The 15,490-nt window shown below is 35.0% G+C and overlaps 1 long non-coding RNA gene across 1 annotated transcript; it reads left to right on the top strand.

Moving 5' to 3' along the window:
- The first annotated feature begins 7,971 nt into the window (after positions 1–7,971).
- On the top strand, positions 7,972–12,496 carry LOC102802859 (uncharacterized). Its single transcript, XR_438304.2, has 2 exons — positions 7,972–8,057; positions 12,199–12,496. It is a non-coding gene; the product is annotated as an uncharacterized LOC102802859 (long non-coding RNA).
- The last annotated feature ends 2,994 nt before the right edge of the window (positions 12,497–15,490 follow it).

Genomic DNA, 15,490 nt, shown 5'->3' with positions numbered 1-15,490 from the left:
AACACAATATCATTATAAGTAATTCAAGAAAGCACTGAATAACAATTGAATAATATAGAATCAATAATACGAACACATATCACAGTAATAATTAGGGAAATAATAGTGGATTATCTCCCTCTCACCGACAAAAGGCAAAGATAATAACAAAAATAGTATATACAAAATCAATTGTCACACGCAACGTAATATTACCGTAATTGGTATAGTACAGGTGTGATGGTTCAAATACCAAAATGGCAACAGTAACAAAAAGACTTCCCTGGCGGCGATGATAAAATACGAACACGGAGCCAACATATGAGGTTCAACTGGTACTGGTATTATTATACTCTGCAAACATCAAGTACAATAACGCGGTAAAACTCCACTACTCCAATAACTAGATACTTAAACTCCAATGCAATTCAACGAGATCTCCGATCTGATCTCAGTGATGAACAACTCCCTATATATACCCACACGGTCTATAAATAGACCATTACATCAGCATACATAATGAGTCTTGAACTTACTACAAATTTCTAGAATGTTCCATTACCTTCTATTGCTTTCTACAGTGTCCTATTACCTATTCAACCAACTTCTAAAAATTCCACCCAGACACAGTACGGTTTCAGAACATTCTCAGTCACACGGAAGTGGTAAACAAGTCGTATGCGACATCAATATATATTTTTTCATTCTATAATCTTTAATTATACATGTTCACGCAGTAAAGAGCAATATTTAGTAGTTTCGTGTGTAATAAAAATGACAATGTGTTAGATGAGGTTATAAGTTATACAATAAGGTAATACTTAACCATATTACAAAAGTGAAGCCGTGTCCAGACTTTGTTGAGCAAATTAAGGTGTGGGTGTCATAGTGTATATACACAACGTATTTACATAACATGCGTGAACAATTACATTTTTAATTTTCATTATACTTCATGAGGATTTTTAACCTGATAATCATGATTTAAGATAGGATTTTAAAAAGCAAAATGAATGGCCAAAATAAGCGTCTACCACGCTTACCCCACTATGAATTAAATGAAGCTTTTGATGATTTCATGTTTCTGTGGATTATAATTTTATTTCAAACATGTTTGCTCCTGTACACTCTCGTGGGAAATCCATTATACTTTCTAAATAACTTCAGCTCTATTAATAATAAAATTAGGTTATTACGAGGACCTCAAAGTATACACGAAGACAGTACAGCAGAATGACGTATTTGTGTGGAGTCCGGCCAAACACTGGTGGCAGCCATGTTTGTTTTATTATTAGAGGACGCTTACGTGCGTAATCATTCCTATTTGGAATTCGCATTTCCTAATATGGTAGATGAAAATACCCCGTAAAATACCTCAAAATTACGGCATGATGACTTATGGCGTTACGCTGATTGATGTATAATAATGTACTTTATTCCCATTATAATAACTGAATGCCTGTAATTATGCTCACAGCGCAATACCACTATAGTTTAGCTGTTTTTGTAGTCGGTTGCCTTACAAAGTAATAAGCACTGTCCATGTTTTGGGCGATATATCTGTCCTCTTATTATGCCGTAAAAGTGGCTGTGCTGTGCACAGCAACCATCACTCACAATTATTTTGGATATTCTGTTAAGACCAATGTCCGCCTATAACCTTTTTAGACTCTACCTGTCATGTTTATTTCTTTAGAATTTTGTCTATTTAGACGAATGAACGTTATGTCACAGTCCCTCCACACCCGTTAGAAAACGCATCGAGTTATATTGTCACACTGCGTGTTTCGCGTTCGTAAAAACAGCTTGCTGGTAGTCCCCACACTGTCTACATTAACATAAAATTAACATATAGTTTGACATTTTTTCACCCAGAATACCTCCCGAGTCTGTTCTGCTCAGACGTACAAAACTTTATTTTCATGTTTCACTGATGTGAATGTTTCTGACTGTCACAGGGTGCTAGTTGGGTTGAGCTAAGGTTTCAAATTGTCCCAAACAAATGACACCCATAACACCCCTGTGAACTGGGTCCTTTAATAATTCGAAACTTAAGACAGTTGTATAATTTATATGCGACATAAACAACAAGTACACGCTACACGAGTAAGGCTTAAACAACGTACTTTATTCCACACACCTAAAAGATGGGCAGGAAATGCCTGACCCGTTACAAGGGGTAGTGGGGTACACGTTGTTTTGTTACACAAAAATATAACACTAGAAATATAATTCAGTAATAATATTGTAATATTTCCACACGGGAAAAGGGTAGGCAAGAAATGCCAAACCCTCTATAAAGGGGTAGTGGATTACGTTATACTATTACGGGGAAATGCCTAAATCGATAATGTAAATAATTGTCTAACATAGAATCTTGCATGCATGCATAAAACTAAGAGACAAACATACATAACAAACAACGGACGCAAATAATATACTGGCGATCGGACACAGCCCTACCTACATACAGTTTCTTCAAACTAGATGAAAACGGGTCTTTGCCTGTATTTTCCAGCGAGTCTCTGCTAACGGTGGCGACGACGGTAATTACAAAACGCAGTCAGAAGCACTGTAGTCGTAGAATACACGCTGCACACTCAGTCGAGCACGATACCAATCAATTACAGAGTTTATCTGTCCAATATTCGTAACTCCGTAGCCAGTAACATAAATTAGAAGGCACATCCAGTTCAGAACCAAAATCGGGAATGTCATTCACTGGCGAGTTCCCCCACTCGTTAACTGCAGTAGGCCGGAATTGGCCAATAGAATTATCTTTATGATGCACATTCCGTAGATCACAATACATTAATTTGTATGACAATACACAGTGTATTGTTCTAACGTTACTTGCAAACGCGTGATTAGTAGACACGTAAAAAATGGTATACTGCCAGCAACGGCGAACCGACGTCCTCCAGAATAGATCACAAACTCCCATGATGCAATATTATTCAATGGCTTACTGTGGTACCTACAAGATCGGACATCCACATTTGATCACATGAACGTTCAGATCGGGTTCTATCAAAGTCCGCTTCCCTAGTGCTGACTAAAAGAAACATCTTGCCACTCTATATTTAACAATTATCTATCGCCAAAAACAACATTGCCTATCTATCGCCGTAAGACAAACACAAAACGCCACCATCACGACATACAACATAAACATGATTTAATGTTTGACATTCGTGACACTGACGAAATGCGAGGAAAAATTTTGTTGATTTCAGCGACTGTGATATTGATTTGGGTGACATAATGAAAAAAGTACCTCAGTATTTAGGTGCAAGATATAAGCAATTGATCTTAACTTCTTTTACAGGTCGATCACCTGACACCTCGGCTATTACAGTCATTTGAATTTTGTTAGAATTGGAGGCCAGTTAATGTTTGGGAATGTTTCAAAATTGCATTCCTTTTCACTTGTGTCTTTCGTAAGTTGACCTATGACCTCTACAAGCTTTAGCAGTTAGTACGATAATAAACGGCCATTTACGACATATTTAATTACTTTTTCAAACTTTAACGATAAGTCACGGTAAATAACAACATGGCTTACTGTGGTACCTACAAGATCGGACATCCACATTTGATCACATGAACGTTCAGATCGGGTTCTATCAAAGTCCGCTTCCCTAGTGCTGACTAAAAGAAACATCTTGCCACTCTATATTTAACAATTATCTATCGCCAAAAACAACATTGCCTATCTATCGCCGTAAGACAAACACAAAACGCCACCATCACGACATACAACATAAACATGATTTAATGTTTGACATTCGTGACACTGACGAAATGCGAGGAAAAATTTTGTTGATTTCAGCGACTGTGATATTGATTTGGGTGACATAATGAAAAAAGTACCTCAGTATTTAGGTGCAAGATATAAGCAATTGATCTTAACTTCTTTTACAGGTCGATCACCTGACACCTCGGCTATTACAGTCATTTGAATTTTGTTAGAATTGGAGGCCAGTTAATGTTTGGGAATGTTTCAAAATTGCATTCCTTTTCACTTGTGTCTTTCGTAAGTTGACCTATGACCTCTACAAGCTTTAGCAGTTAGTACGATAATAAACGGCCATTTACGACATATTTAATTACTTTTTCAAACTTTAACGATAAGTCACGGTAAATAACAACATAGGTGACATGTCCATGAACATTTGCCGACTTTTCAATCAATTTTAATAATTTTTAAGCACTTTGTTTATCATTTTACGCTTTGATAGTGGTATAATCTTCTAATATAGGGGCTTTTCAACGCTTTTGTTCATTTTTTCTACATTTTTAACTGCGGGGTCGAAATAACAATGATTTACGTCAAATATATTAGCAAACCCCCCAAATTGTCAAATATTTTTCTTATCATTTTAGGCTATTTGAATCATGTTACGGTCACCTCAAATACGTTCAAATTTACATTCAACAAACTTAAAATATCAAAATAATGAGCACGAGTTTCTACTGTAAATGTGCGACATCACAATAATATAAATACAAAAAATGCTTTATGTCTTTTTATATTTGTGAAGAAACCAAAAAAAAAACATTCCCAAGCTGGTTTGCTCAGGTAGTCTTCATGCAATTACTTGCCACGCCAGATTGATCTTAACTTTTTTGACATGTCGATCACCTGACCCTTCGGCTATTAGGATCATTTGCGGGCATTTAATGTTTGAAAATGTTTTAAAAATTGCATTCGTTTGCACTTGTGTCTTTCGTAATGTGACAGGTGACCTTTTCGTGCTCATTGTTGAAAACTCTGTTTAAAGTAATGTTTTATTGCTGACTGTTCATATCGGTGGAATGATTGTTCACAGTTATATGGAGTACTCCCTGAACCATGGCTGTCTTACTGGATGCGGTATTTACATTGTTTTGATACTGGTCATACACATTGAACTTTAAAAAAACAACAACTTTGAGTGTTATTTATACGGAGCAGTTTGGTCTGGTTATCTGCGCATTATTGCACATCAGTGTTCTTATTTCATTTACATAACAATGACAGGGTAACACAATATATTCTAATGACAAGTCAATACAATATATCTTAAATGTATGGAGATGATGTTGTAATACAAATCATAACAATCAATTTGCTACTAAAAACTGTCATACTCTCCGGCTTTTGACAATGCATTTCGTGGCGTGGTTAACGCGATACATCATAATAGCCATGTTTCACCAAAGCACCCAACTGGTTGGGTTACCTTTCCAGGTAAATGTATCAAATGTTTTGTTCTGTCTAACAACTGGGTTAAAACAAGACATGTGCTAATTTTATTAGAAATGTCAATCCTACATAAAGATATATACTTTTAACATATTACATAATTCTTTCAACACGGTAAATGGAATTAATGAGTCATAATTACAGTTATGTAATATGTACAGATATGTTATTGAAGTTACGTGTAATGGCAGGTCCGTAGTTTTTTTTTGGGGGGGGGGGGTCGGGGGGTTTAGTCGAACCCCCTAAATTTTGGAAGTGAATAGATTTATGATCGTAGATTAGAACATAATAAAACAAACAGTATTAATTAAAATAATTATCATCGTTTAAATCACTTGACTCAGTGAGGTAACTATCAGACTCGGTCGAAATTGCACAGTAATGAGCATTTAGGTGGCAACGAGCTTTAAATGTCAATCGTGAAGTTACGCCGTCTCAGTTCAACAGCAGCCAATCAAAACAGGTTGTTATAAATGAACAAGCTTTTATTCGGTGAATCCGCGATGGTGTAATGAAGATTGCGTTCAAGCAGCTGATGTTAAATATTAAAGAAACATTGAAACAATAATGTAATGGTAGTCACTCTCTGAAGGATGTGGTGGTCCTGAATAGGTTCGTTTGTCTTGTGGTAGTGTTCGCTCAGTTAGTAAAGTGTGGGGTTCGAACGGGATTGAGACGGCAACACGACACTGTACTTTCATATTGGTTCCTTAGTTTTGTATTCTTCAAGTTAATGATGGCATATATACTGTTTTGTTCTAAGTGTATCAGCCAAATGTGGTCAACTTATTGTATTAGTACGTGTAACCTGTGTTATTGGACATAGTGTTCAGCTAAGGGTTGAAAAGATCATTAAAAAAATGACGAAGATTTATCATCACGAGTTGTATAGGTTGAAGAGCTTCTTGTAGCCAAAAATTTATTCCACAGTGTTGCCCCAGCACTGAAACTATGCGATAAATCATATTTTTCAAACATATTTTTTACACGTTTTTTTTATGACTTTTTCTATATTTTTAGTGGGTTCATAAAAGGAGATGTAGTCATTGAAGTTTATTGAGACTGCTGCGAAACTGCTACTATATGCATATTATTTTACCGCCCTCTAAAAACAGATTTACAGTAAACCAAGAAATTTACGTACTGCAAGAAACTGGCAGTATGCCATTGCTTAGTGCATTTAATTTGTTTGATGCAAACATTGTGCCAACTATTTCTTATGGTAGCGATATGGGGGTACCAAAATTCGGAAATCGAGAGGGTACAGACAACATTTTGCAGATATCTACTTAGCGTGAATAGTTGTACTAACAATGTAGCGATGTTGAATGAATGTGGAAGGCTACCATTATGTTGTGGTTATTTCAAGCGTTGTATCTTGTATTGGTTAAAATTAAATAATAAATAGCTGGAACCCCAAAACATGTTATACCATGCTTAAACGATTAGACAAGACCGGCAGACTTACTTGGGAAACCCACATACAAATCTCCTGTTCAAATATGGACAAGTTTCGGATACTGCAAATTTCTTATGAATATTTACTCAAAGAATAACAAAATTGTTGCCAGCAAGAATGGCATGCCTCAATTTCACAATCATCCAGGCTGTGTACTTTCGGAAAAATCAATGTAGTATTATAACCTGGGAGATTTATTGGCAAGCAATTATAGACTAAAATATATACTGACGAGTTTTCGATGTTTTGGCCATAAACATAATGTTGAATTAGGCAGACACACAAAAATACAGTTAGATCAATAAATTTTTAGTTTTTGCAGTGATACGTTTGAATTTAGTATGATAGAAAAAGAACTTCAATTTGTTTTTATATGTTCATTTTATAATGATCTAAGGGCTGATCTTTTGTCAATAATTTTATGCAATTATGCAAATACTGACAGTCTGGGCTTACTTCGTCGCTACACAAACTGCCACACCATATATCAACTAGCTCTGTATCTTTTAAAATTTTCAAGCTACGAGATAAATATCAAATATATCGTTTATTGTTGTTTTCGAACCCCCTATTCAAAAGTGCTGGCTACGGGCCTGTAATGGTTCCCTTCACAATCATAAATAAGATATACTAAATTGAAATGAATAATTTAAATGTCTGACACAAAGTTTCAAAAAAATCGCTAGATCATTTGGTTAGGTCTTCCATACAAGTACTTGCCACTGCCGATCAACTGGTTCATACTTTTCGGTCATTTAATAATTCTAAATATTGATTCAAATTGTAATGTTTCGGATTTGACCTATGACATCTACTTGTTCAGACGACTATGATTTGACACTCGTTTAGGAGGCTTTTGGTCGATTTTCCAATACTATTTGCCAAAAGACAACCGAATAGATACATTTTCAAACATAACTCGCAACTTTACACTCTCTTTATCCATCTTTGTACACAATTTCTTTACATTTGTATATTCGGTCTGTTTGGCCGACTACATCTATACTAGGATTGTTTTAAAACGACTTTTAATTAAAAATTCTAACATTCATCTACGGGACATTTTCCATGAAATCTCCCATCATTTCAATCACTTTTTACAACTAACGGACGGACAACAAATGCATGTGGAGTCTATATGTCATATCTACTCTTGTATTTTGTATTTCGCTGGCCATAAATTCTGATTTATTTACGCGCTAAATAAAAAAAATACTCTGGTATTCCAACTAAATATAGATTTAATTATTTAATAATAGCATGTTGCAAATGTTACGGGTTGTCATTCATATGCCATAAGGAAACTATACAGCAGATGCGAGCATTGTTTCTGTGGTCTTACAAGCAAAATTAACGTTAACCAAAGAAAATGTGAGTATAGACAATCAACATATAAATGAGCTTGGTACAATTTTCATGTTAATCTCTTAGGTTGTACTGTATTGACATTTCGTATATGTTTCTTGTTTGTAATGTTTGTTTGTTTGTTTTAATCTTGGAATTTAATTAACTATGTGTTGGCATATATAGCTATGTAATATGATTCAACCATAAGACGTTAACATACACAACAATAACAATACTGACAATAGTACAGCTAGGAGCCGCTAACCCTACTTCGGCCAAAAATTCGCAGAATGCTTTCCCAGAGGTCTCAGTAATACACAGACGAAGAATTCCGTCCAATATATTTCAAACGATGTGGACTAAGTGAATTCAGAGTATATGAAACTAACCGTAATATCACGCAATTTAAACAAATTCAGTTCAAAGAATACACAGAATAGCCGACCACACGTAGTACACATATTAAAAGACAGATTTCCAAATACTGATATACTTATGATGTGGAAACACTGCTGGTTAATGTATATCTCTCAGTCCACAATCAATATATTGACAAATAATATCTTGAAACATGTGCTAGTTGCCATGTTGACATCATGATTTAAATGTAAACAGCAAAAAGAATGGCCACAATAAGCGCCTACAACGCTCAACCCACTATGAACGACTTTTTATAAGGTAACCTTTGATGGTTTTTTATGTTTCTGTGGATTATATTTTTGTTTCAAACTTGTTGTCTCCTGTATACTCTCGTGTGGAATCTATTATACTCTCTCAATGACTTCAGCTGAGCCTAATAACAGTATGAGGTTATTAAGTATGCACAATGACAGCACAACGGAAGAACTTTATTTGGTGGATTCCGGACAAACCCTGGTGGCAGCCATGTTTGTTTTTATTATTTGAGGACGGTTACGCGCGTAATCATTCCATATTTGGAATTCGCATTTCCTAATATGCTAAGATGAAAATACTCCGTAAAGTACCGCAAAATTACGGCACGATGTAACGTATGGCGTTACGTTGACTGATGTATAATGATGTACTTTATTTCCATTATAATATCAGAAGGCCTGTTATTATGCGCACATGATTACTGGATGTATTTCAGTTATGCATTAAAACCTGGTCTGAATATCGCAATACCTCTATTGTAGTAGGTTGCCCTTCAAAGTATAAGCACTATACATGTTTTGGGCTATACATTTGTCTTCTTATTATGCCGAAGAAATGGCTGTGCTGTGCACAGCAACCCTTATTTAAAATTACTGTTGATATTCTGTTAAGACAAATGTTCGCCTTTTAGACTGCATTTGTCATCTGTATTTCTTTCGAATTATGTTCATTGAGATTACTGTATGTTATGTCACAGTCCCTCCACACCCGGTTAGGAAAAACTCTGAGTTCTATTATCACAATGCGTGTTTCGTGTTCGTAAAATTAGTTTGCTGGAAATCCCCACACTGTCTACATTAACAGAAAATTAGCATGACATAATTTTCACCCAGAATACCTCGCGATTATTTTCTGCGCAGGCGTACACACCTTTATTTTCATGTTTCACTGCTGTGAAAGTTTAAACTTATTGTAATTCATTGTAACGAAATGCGGGGAAAGATTTTGCCGATTTCAGCGACTGTGATATTGATTTAGGTGACATAATGGAAGAAGCACCTCAGTATTTAGATGCAATATTTTGGGATATCTAACCCCCAAATAGTATTAACTATATGATAGTTTAAGCCGTATTGCGCATATACGAAGAGTCTCACAGCATAATGGCGATAATATTAGGTATCCTCATCTTAAAAACAAAAATTCTGCTGAGCACATGTACCGAGTAACGTGACATACTGTTATTTAATATAACTAGATTGATTCATATAACAACCTGGACTCGGTTATGTTATCCAAGAGCTATAATTAATTTCGTTTTTTTATGCCAGGTGTTGTCGTTAATTCTCCACCAGTGGAGAAGCAGTTGTCTATGCAGAACATGCGTAGGAAAGCCTAATTTACTATTCATTTATGCAGAACAGAACCTGTCAGTCTTAGTTAGCTGACCTGATTTAAATACGAAATCCACTTTTAATTGACACGTTGTTTACGTGTGATATTCACACCTTTCAAGTTAACAGTACCACCGGATCTGTAATATGCGATTATGCTAATTAATATTACTGGTTTCAATTCAGCTGTTTTTTATTATACATATCCACTTATTTCATGAATCGTCATACTAAACATTAAACAGTCATTTTGTGAATTGAAAAAAAGAACTACGAAAACTTTGTTGTAAAAACACCGTTATTTCAGAGACGAGTTGTCGTCCATGTATGAATGAAATGTGATCGTCATAACACCGTCTTTTTAATTTCAAATTACTGCTATTTAAATTACAACTTAAAATTTATACAATTAAAACAATTTATGAATGTATGGTCAGAAGGACCTTCAGAAGGACTTCGCACAGATCGACGATTTATCTAACTGATCTGTATGTAAATGTGTATTACTTGTAATAGGCTATGTTGAAATCGGCTGACTGCTGTTGTTTTATACTGCCCCTCCCCCCAGAACCCCACCCCAATATCTAACCAATCAGTGGGAGAAACAAAAGTTGAAACTGTACAGAACGTATTTCAATTGTCAGCTAAAGTGACAAGACTGGACAATCGTTAGCGAGTTCCCGGCGATAGTCATTTCAGGCCCCGGATGTACGAGCGGGATTACTCTGGCAATATCAGGGCAAAACTATGTCTTTGAAATGTCAGGCAATAAACCTGAATCTCATAGACGTATGGTTTCGTCCCCATATAGAAACTGTTTCAGAAATGAGCTACACAGAGCACATCGACAATATGCCATCTGTAGTTATTTCCAGGTTATTCAGGCATTTGTGAGCTAAGGTTACACCGGACATTTATGAGTGAGTTAACTGCGACAGTCGTTTCAGGACCCAGATGTTCGGCCGAGATTTCTTCGGCGAAACCAGTGTTAAACGCTCCCTTCAAACTGTCAGGCCATCTTATAGATACAATTATGGTTTTGTCCCAATTTATACACAGTTTCCGAAATAAGTCACAAAGAGCATACTGAAAATCGGTATTTTATTGCCATGATATTATATTATATGCTAATGATCAAAAGGAATGCTCTTTATGAGCATTGGTTTCAACTCCACATCCGCGAGATGTTTACTCCGGTTGGGTTCCCCTCCCATATAATTATCAAATTCAGTAATGTGCAACTATGTCGTTTGTTTCGTGCCCTCGCTGGAAATTGACCCGGCTTGTTGATAAGAGAGCCTCTGCTTCAGTAGGTAATCTGAGCATCGTAAAATCCATTAATAAAACCGAAATATAATAAACAGAGGAACGTTTCAGTCATGCTGGTACATGGACGCCATTACAAGGTAAAATGTTTTTCAGCAGCAGAACTCAACATTACCAGAAGTTTCTCTTGTAACAAATAACAGGTAACTGTGAACAGCTATAAGACTCAGTGGGCTGTGCTATTCTAGCTTTTAAAAGAGGTACTATTCAAAAGAAGTATGTGAAAGAATAATACGTAACAGACTTAATTTTTCTATTGCTATTATCTTGCCTGTTAAACATACATAAAACCAAGATTTGACAAGTAGCAAAATGAATATTTTTATAACAGCAATAATTAATGCACATGGCAGCTACAGTTCGAAATCATTATTTTTTCGTGATTTATAATGAATATGAACTTTAAACTACACGTGCCTTTTCACGGAACCGAAATGATCACACAGAGACTTGTAATTAATAACATGTGGCGACTTTGCTTGAAAACACGCAATATTTGTAAACGTAACACAGATATAAGTGCTTCAATGAACTCCACGAAAATGCTATAACGTCGCCACTGTCTCTTCACAAGCGCAAGACATACTGTATGCGGGACTCGCGCGATTCACACCTCAGAACAACAGCGTTTCCAAATCGGGTGTTGAAGAACTGTGGTTATGTATACGTAGCCACGACACGAAACTACACACGTAAACATTTCCACTTCGTAATACGGGTGCGAATACTTGATGTTTCAATAACATTGATAGGATATAACATACTTGTACATAATATAGAAACGCAAACAACCCTACTAAAGCATTGATTTTTTGTCTATTTTTTTTCAGCACGGAAATTCATCATGGTACCAACACGCATTATCTTGATTTTAATTATCTTGTTGTCGTCAATCTCCCTACTGGAAGCTTTTTTGTTTGATGATGTTGGTGGTTATGGTATGGCCGGCGGCGGCTATCTTGTCGAACCCCGAAAACGCTTCAGTATGTTAAATCTCATATCGAAAAGAATGACTGGCGCCAGTACAAACAACTGAAGCTATCCTTATACATATGCATTTATGATTCAACTAATGCATTTAAGAGTATGTAAATAAAAATGTTTAGCGTAAATCACTAAACTGTAAAACAGACTTGTCATGTATTACGGCGTGACATACTTTGAAAATGAAAAAAAAAACGCTCAATACAAACTCAGAGAGTTAGAACCATACACAAATATACACTCAGTGGAATTAAAGCAATTATTTGACTTTTTGGGCAACACCATTAAGTGAACAACTTTGTACAGGGATACAGGAACGTGCCATCGAGGTAATTCAAAATTATCTTGAATATGCAATGGGTTCGCTTAGAGTTACCACGAGAAAAACGTAAATAAATATTGTAATAACCCGAAAAAAATCACGCAAAACTAAGTAATTAGCATACTAAGCTCGTAGAAGGATTTAAAAAAGGAAAAGAAGACTCAAGTCAAGGTATGTTTTGCTGGATATTAGGGGTCACGATATAAACAGATTATTATCTTCTGTGGTGTAGTCTCTCTCTGTATAAAATTGCTTAATAGGCAGTATTTTTGTTTAAGTTGTCTCGAAATTCAAATCCTGGGTTACAATATACTTATTATATCGATTTAATAACTTGGATTGGTAGAATTTATTTGAACTAATACTACAGTTGTTTACAGTAGAATTTTAAAAGTGATTTCACTATACACATATATGAACAGTTTATTATCACAACGCTTTGACAAATGTTTTCACGCAAAATAAAATCTAAATATTAAAAAGTGCTTGTATCAGCGACACTTTTCAAAATGCGTTTGGTAATAAATTCGATATGGAAAACACACCAATAAACATCATTCTAGATAAAATGCCAAGGATTGGATATCACGAAGGTAATAGTGGGTTTGCTGTTTGATTCGTTGGTATTTTGGATAACACGAGTCACACATATTTTTGTTCGCCTGTTCGTGGAATGTCTACAATCACAGACCAGTTATCGTCGAATTTTAAATACAATGATTACTTAAAGTTGTGAAATGTCCATATTTCGCTCTATTGACGATAAAATAATACATTCATTTGTAGTCAAATCTGATATAAAAGGAAAAAATTGTTACGTTGACAAACAAAAATAAGTTGTTCTCATATTGGGCAGATTGTCGGGTTTTAGAGTAGGACATCCAATCAGACATGATCTTACAAGTAGCTTTGTAGTTTACTGGTCTATTTCTCGGCATATATATATAGAATGTATGTCACATGATTCAATCATATGAAAGTTAATATACAAAGCAATAACAATACTGATAATAGTTCTGCTAGGAGTCACTAACCCCACCTCGGCAATACCTATCTACTGCAGAGGTCGCGGCAATACACAGACGAACAATTCCGTCCAGAGTTCCCACAAAAACAAAGTCGACGACAAAGTCCGTCATATAGCATTCAAACAAGTGGTCTCAATGAATTCAGAGTACATGAATATGAGAAATATCAGTGTAGGGAATACACCGATTAGACGAGCAGATTCCATCATGAAAAATAGATTTGGTATCGGGACCAAGTTTAAGCAAAATTCTTATTGCATTATTGTATACCAATAAAACAAATAACTTTCCATTTTGTATTAAAACCGGATCGGTCTTTCTAAGATGATAAACGCAGTGCGAAATCTTTAAAACAGGCAACTCACCGATATTAATTTAGTTTAGTACCATTGTCACACTCATATATTACTCGTGTATATCCATTATATTATGCAGATTGTCGCCATGGCAACATCATACACACTGTTGATATTCATCGTCTTGTTGTTGATGACTACCCTACTGTAGGTATGGTATGGGCGTCCATGTTTATGATGGTTCTGATCTAATCGGTAAATACTCTATTATCATGAAGATCATATTGAATCTGAAACTTCAAACAGTTACGTAGACATAAGAAAACAACATCGATGACAACATCGCTTGAATGACAACTGCTTTTGACTTATGCATTGTGGTAGATAAAATACACTGTAAATCTAGGTGTTTTAAAATATGACATATTTTTTTCCCCACTTTAAAATCACTTGTAATGATTTATAATTAAACATATGAAAAGTTTTTTTCTTAAAATCGCAAATGAGTATTTTACAACACTACTGTTTTAAAATAAAACATTTTTAATGTTTTGTGAACAAATATTTAAAGTGTTTATAAGCTTGTCCCCACTTTAAAAACATTTAAATTGTTTATAATCTGCATAATTGCGAGAAGTGTTTATTATGAAAACACTTTTATTGAAACATTTCAGGAATGTTTTTGCCCATGACACATTATGTAAAGTGGTGCCATTAGAGCACGTTTTTGAAAGTATTTCCACCAGAAACATGTATATCAAGTGCTTATTATCATAACACTTTTAAAAGTGCTATTACTAGTCACACATTTTATAAAGTGTCTATACGCACGACACGTAGAAAAATATTTTAATGAAGTGTTTACTATCACAACTCTTTGAAAAGTAAAACACAAATTTAATATTGACAAGTGCTCGTAACAGAAACAAATTTCAAAATGTATTTACACTGATAACATGCTAAAAAATCATTAACATTATGATTTTTGAAAACAAAATATATCAAATGATGCGTTTTTTGCATTATTGTACAGTGATCATAAAATGTATGTATTCCTAAATATAAACATTAATAAGGTAAGTTCGAGTTTAACATTTAAAAAAACAGACATGCATAGTTGTTGTAAAAGATATTATCAATCACATGAAGACGTGTCCTTGAATTGATCGCAAAAACTAGTTGTACATTGAAAATACATTCTATAAACTTAAAATATCAAAATAATCAGCACGACCCTTCTACTGTAAATATGTGACATCACAATAATAAAAATACAAACAAAAAATGCTTGATGTCTGTTTCATATTTGTGACGAAAGTAAAAAACAGCTGGTCTGCTCGATTGAGCTTAACTTGACCACCTGACCATCCGGCTATTAGGGTCATTTGAATTTTATTCGAATTTGCAGTCATATAATGTTTGGAAATGTTTTCAAACTGCATTCGTTTGCACTTGTGTCTTTCATAAGTTAATCTGTGACCTTTTCGTGCTT

The sequence above is a fragment of the Saccoglossus kowalevskii genome, chromosome 5 (genome assembly GCF_978046115.1).
Source record: "Saccoglossus kowalevskii chromosome 5, keSacKowa6.1, whole genome shotgun sequence".
NCBI lineage: Eukaryota > Metazoa > Hemichordata > Enteropneusta > Harrimaniidae > Saccoglossus > Saccoglossus kowalevskii.
The sequence above is the reverse complement of the archived record's forward strand: the minus strand, read 5'-3'. Positions and strand labels throughout refer to the sequence as shown.